This window comes from Gymnoscopelus braueri (assembly GCF_963280865.1).
Source record: "Gymnoscopelus braueri genome assembly, chromosome: 13".
In the NCBI taxonomy this organism is placed as follows: Eukaryota; Metazoa; Chordata; class Actinopteri; order Myctophiformes; family Myctophidae; genus Gymnoscopelus; species Gymnoscopelus braueri.
This window is the reverse complement of record NC_137615.1, coordinates 21598392-21604721: the sequence shown is the minus strand read 5'-3', so window position 1 is coordinate 21604721 and position 6330 is coordinate 21598392. Positions and strand designations below refer to the sequence as shown.

General features: G+C 41.5%; 1 protein-coding gene across 1 annotated transcript in view; it reads right to left on the bottom strand.

Annotated features, from left to right (window-relative positions):
- LOC308097874 (inactive phospholipase C-like protein 2) overlaps positions 1-6330 on the bottom strand; it is a 98990-nt gene that overhangs the window by 30274 nt on the left and 62386 nt on the right. The window lies entirely within an intron of this gene.

Genomic DNA, 6330 nt, shown 5'->3' with positions numbered 1-6330 from the left:
GCTGAACTGACGCCACTGGTTTAGTCTCGCTAGTCGCGCCACGATTTAGAATAGAAAATGGACATACCAAACGATTATTATACCAAAAGAAACGAAACGATTATACCAAACTAAACAAAAGTTTAGGGGAATCATTTTGGAGATGCACGGTGCCGGTGGTTCCGGTCGTTGGTTCCGGGCCACCTGATGACGAAAGGTTCCGACCGGATCAGAAACCCAAAAATGACATTGATCCCAGGCTAAAAACAGACTCAACTTTCACTTGAGTAATACAGTAATTGACCAGGTCTATCCATACTTTGACACAAGTACTGGGGTTGAGAAGTACTTTGTCCACCACTGATACTCGGAGAACAAGTACAACTCTGTCCATCGGGCCCCGAGGTGAGAGCTTTTGTTCATTCAGTCTCCCGATTACTGCGCTGTAATCCATTTACTGCCTGGGCCTAAATATGGACATGCTCCCCCTTTGGCATCTACCTTGTGCAGTGCATAAACCCGGAAGTCATCTCTGTTGTTGTTGAACTGGGTCAGAATCAGTGGTGGAAAGTGCATTTACTTAAGTGCTGTAATTAAGTAAAATTTTGAGGTATTTGTACTTTCAATTTCCAATACTTTCACTTCTACTCCACTACATCTCGGATCCAAATATTGTACTTTTACTCCACTACATTTATTTGAAAACTTTAGTTACTTTGTAGATTTTAGCCACTTCAGCCCTATATACATTTTGGCCATTCGAAAAATAGCAGAGCTTGTAGATCGGCTATTTTTCAAAAGATTTTTATACATGTGAAAACTTGAAATGGGACATTCTGCATAAGGGCGCGCTCCCACCGCACTTTTATTTTACCTCTGGGGCAGAATCTGCCAATGCTTTGTCAATGCAAATGCATGGATTCCTGGTCTTGCGGATTTTTTCCAAGAATCCACGCATTTGCATTGACAAAGCATTGGCAGATTCTGCCCCAGAGGTAAAATAAAAGTGCGGTGGGAGCGCGCGCTCTCACCAAAAGTTGGCTGGCCGCTGTTAAACGCAGGTTGTGCGCGGCCACAGTTTTTTGCAACCAGCGGATTAAAAAAAACCGCTGTGACGCCCCTGTCACTCACATTCAAGACCCTCCCCGTAGCCCGCACTGCCTTCTGCCTTGAGCACCATGTTACTTCCTGAGTCTTGGGACGGTCCGCCTTCGACTCACCCGATTGGACAGAGGGAGAAAATCAGCTCCTGCCTCCAGCAGTTTTATGCTTCCAATGGACAAGTCGCGTAGAGCAGATAAACGCAAGGTCTGCGCGACAAGCGGAAAAATCCACTCTTGCGTGAATCCACGCATTTACATTGACAATGCATTGGCAGATTCTGCCCCAGAGGTAAAATAAAAGTGCGGTGAGAGCGCGCCCTAATGAGTTAGTTTTGGTACTTTAAGTACATTTTGATGCCAATACTTTTACTCAAGTACATTTTGAAGAGTATTTCCATTTTGCAGTATTGATACTTTTACTTAAGTAAAAAAAATAATTACGTTTTCCACCACTGGTCAGAATCCATGAGGGGGCTCGTCCAGATGTGGTTTCCTGGGAGGGTGATGGTCAAAGTCCGGGTGTATGTAGCAGAGCAGCCCTACCTGTTGGCCCACAAGATGAATACCTCCTTTGGCCAAGGGGTGATTCCCCATCGGCTGGGCAGTAGATGTTTGGTTTGCCCGGTTCAGATCCAGGTTGTTGTACTTAAAATATCGCCAGTTGATGTAAGTGCATAATGCATATCGTCACTGTCGGGTGGAAACCTTGTTGTATCCAAAACCCTTCCTTTTCTATAACTATTTTAAAAAACAAAAATAGTGAAAATAGTCGATTTTCCCACCTTGCAACTTTAGCGCAACTTTAGAATCACCCACGGTGCCTCTAAAATGGAAGGGCTTCCGTCCACTCCCATTCTATCTCCTTGATAAAAACCTCCGGATCTCCTTAACTTTTTACAGTGGTGAAAACGAGCCATTTTCGGTGCGCGATCACTCCGCAATGGCGGCTCGCGTGAGAGACGTTATTGTTCCAGGCGTTAGACGGGACCATCGACCATCGTACACGCATCCATTGTTTACATCCGCGTCCTTGTTGTGGCCACTACAACGCTAAACATATCAGCGTAAACGGTAAAGAATGTCAGCACTAGATGCACCCTGTTTTAATAAAACTCTGGCACTTAATGTGTTAACAATGCACATTTTCTGCACGGCAATGTCCATTCTATTTCTTTTGGGGCGGGGGGGGGTTCTGCCTTTTTATTAGATAGATAGACACAGTAGACTGACAGGAAATGGGGAGAGAGAGAGAGGTGGGAAGTGACACGCGGCAAAGGTCGGTCGGGATCGGGACTCGAACCCACGCCGGGCCCGGACCGCTACGCCAGCCGTCCGGGCCATGGCAATGTCCATTCTGTTCAGCTTTTTCTCCCCTCTGTGTGATTCACTGCCTAATCTTGGAGGAGGTTCTCATTCTGTGTTGAGCAAGGAAGGAAGTGAACAAACTGCCAAAGCAGGCCTATACTGTACAAAGTGGCAGTGGCCCCTGTGGGAAGTGACCGTCCCTCATCACCACCGCCCACCAGGGACTGTGTGGCCCGTCTGTCGCCTGCTAGCTTGGGCCTGCCCTCTATAACAGATCAGACACACCATGGCTCAACACAGCTGGCTTCTGCAAGTGCTTGACGCCCCTCTATTTATCGCACTCAGTGGTGTAAAGTAACTAAGTACATTTACTCAAGTACTGTACAATTTTGAGGTAATTGTACTTTACTTGAGTATTTCCAATACTTTTACTTCTACATCTCAAAGGCAAATATTGTACTTATTTGAAAACTTTAGTTACTAGTTACTTTTCAGATATAAATTATTATATTATGAAACATACATTAACCACTTCAGCTCTATTTTTGAAAAAATCGTCAAAAATATATTTCTCTAATATTTTAGTACTTTTACTCAATGCTACTGTATCTTGCGCCTAATCGTTCAAATTTCGTCCCCCATATAGGGTTATTCATTACCAGCGAGAGATGGTTCAGATCTGCTGAACTGATTAACCCATTAAGACCGGGAACGCATCTGTGTCACTTTTAGATTTATTTGGGCTATTCAAAAAGAGCAGATATACAAGCTCGTAGCGCGGCACTCGGTGCCTACCTTGTAGATCTGCTATTTTAGAAAAATCGTGAAAATGTGTGCAAATCTTTGAATATACATATTTTTTTAAACATTTGTAAAACGTTTTGTTCCAGGGATCCCCAGGAGCAAAGATTTGAGTTACAAATGTTCGCTTTAAAAATATATATATATTCAAAGATTTGCACTGATTGTCAAGTTTTTTTCAAAAATAGCCAAAGGAATCTTAAAATGACACAGATGCGTTCCCTTCCCGGTCTTACTGGGTTAAGCCTGATTTATACTTGGTTGCGCCAAGTGTCAGCTGTGACGCATAGCTCGTCTGTGATTATTTCCATACTTGGCTGAAGTGATTTGATTGGATATCAGTCATAGTTAGGATGTGTTAGATTAGACCGTCTCAGATTGACTGGATGAGCGTCACAATTAGCCACATTCGTGTCTTGCTTTTTAACTGGATATTATGATGACTCATGCACTGAAGAAGCTATATGGGAATCGAAAAAGAATATTCTTGTACCTGAGAGACCACTGACTGAGGCTAACTTGACTACCTCTAAAATAATCATGGGATCAATTTTTACCTCCGGAACGAAAACAAATCTCTATGTATCTGGGGTCTTGGGCGGAAAAAAACAGATGTCCTTTTTTTATTTTTTTATATGCATGCCTATTTCAACAACTGAGAAATGTATGACAACATGCCACAGGATCTCTAATCACATCACCACTTATTTAGTTTGGCCTGGCCTTCTGTTTGCCCTGCCATTAGACTGAACTTAGTAGACAGGAGGAAACAACCACAGCAGAAGCTCTCTCTGGAATGAAGCTGTTACGATACCAGTACCATAAATATCTCCGAAACCAGCCTAAAATGCCGGATCACGTATCAGTGGTATCGGATCGGTACTCAATATTGTCCGATACACAATTTTAGGTATCGGAATCGGTATAGTGAAGGAAAATATCGTATTGGAAAATTTCTACTGAAGACAGGCTGATAGATCAGGGTAGTTGACCTGGATATGGAATATATACACTGTAAAGTGTATTTTATTAGCTTCAAGTATCTAAGGAATAGCACCCCCCCCCCTGTGCATGCAATATTGGCCTAGTTTTAAGCTTGCTCAACACCTTAACAATACCACACATCTTGCTTTTGTTAGCACCCTCAATATAATGGCTTTCACAGTCCTTGGAGAGACCTATAATAATTCACAGCCAATCTACCCTGGGTAATGGGCGTTAGAGCATTTAGACATTAGAATTACTGAGAATGTGGTAGATAACAAATCATTATATCAACCCTGGGAGAAAATGTGCTTGTGAGGTTCAGAGGGGAACCATAGCTGCTGCAGAAGTACTCATTAGAAGAGAAAATCCTCCTGGCACAGTGTTAACCCATTCAGACCGGGAACGCATCTCTGTCATTTTTTAAATTTCTTTGGCTATTCAAAAATAGCAGATATTCAAGCTCATAGCGCAGCACCAAGTGCCACGCTATGAGCTTGTAGATCTGCTATTTTTTTTTAAATCTTGAAAATCTTGTGCAAATCTTTGAATATATATATATTTTTTAAGCGAACATTTGAACTAAAATCTTTGCTTCTGGGGGATTCTACAAAATGTCTTCTAAATCTTTTTTTTTTTTTTAATGTATTTGGCCGTGGACCAGAAGTTGTAGCAGAGTTAAAAATGTTCGCTTTAAAAAATACATATTCAAAGATTTGCACACATTTTCCACGACTTTTAAAAAAAATAGCAGATCTGCAAGCTCATAGCACGGCACTCGGTGCCGCGCTATGAGCTTGTATATCTGCTATTTTTTAATAGCCAAAGAAATCTTAAAAATGAAACAGATGTGTTCCCGGTCTTAATGGGTTAAGCCCAATTCAAACTTTGTCGCACGACGGTGTCACGTGCCGAAAAATTGCCGGTCTACAAGTTCACGACGCGTCACTGATGCAACACATTGTGAGCTTGTAGGTCTGCTGTTTTCAGTGTGACTGTCGTGCGACTTGAGCATAAATTGGTGTCAGGGTGTTGACACAACCACAGAGCTTGGACTTGAAATTCTGTCTGATCTCTCTTCTTGCATGCAGTGCATCCTGAATCGCCGCCAGTTAATTGAGGACGAGCTTGCTGTTTAAAACCCCACATGGAACAATCTGAACTCTATTATGTTTCAGTAAAGAATGTAAAGACAACTATAAGGGAAAAAACAAGGACAAAAGGGAAAACAGAAAACAATCGCTGTCTCTCCAATATAATAGTAAAATAGAAAAAAAAAAAAAAAAGGAAAAGCAAACCTCACAATTTGCCCATGCTCCATGTTTGCATAGTTTAATATTTTATTAAGGAAACACGCTGAGATAGGCGACATTGTTGATGGAGCTAAATAGCTCTGTGCGATGGAGCTGTGTCAACAGCTCAGACAGCTAATAAAGTTCAAAGCATGGATCAAATGCATTCTAATATGAAAGCTGTCAGACAACGTAAGGGTCTGCCAGACCAAGAAACAGAGAGCTGGTGATATGCAGAGGCATGTATACTGAGTAACATAACACTAATAGAAAAGAGCAGCTGAGACAAGCTTCATATCATGTCCTTCAGTCACTGCAACTGAAATGGCAAACCAAGCAGAAAGAGAATTACTCAAGAAATAAATCGATACAAACCTGCAATAGAGGATATACTGTACCAATCTCCCATGGTGGTTTGCATCTACGGAGTCTTACAGAATAACACCAAGTGCCTAGCAACATAGACCTCTCCTCTATGTGCCAATTCTACCTCATTAATGATTACACGTAAACCTCCTTAATTGTACAACATTGTCCCTTTAGTGTCCCTCTCCCCTACAAGATACTGTATTAACAGAGCGTAATTAATGACATGGTTTTATGTGTAACAGCAGTAAAATGAGAAGGGCTCTCAGCAACTAAAACGTTTCGTCACTATTCACTGAAGTGTAAACACAGACAACAAGCCGATGATAACTAACATTATTATCAATTTGTTTTCTCATTATTAATGTATTTTTCAGCAAATAAAATGTTTTGCACAGCATTTCATCACATATCTTAATGAATACAACATGAATAGCAACATGAGCTGCTGACTCCAAACTCAAGCTATTGTAGTTTTGGTTAAATAAAGCAATTTATTC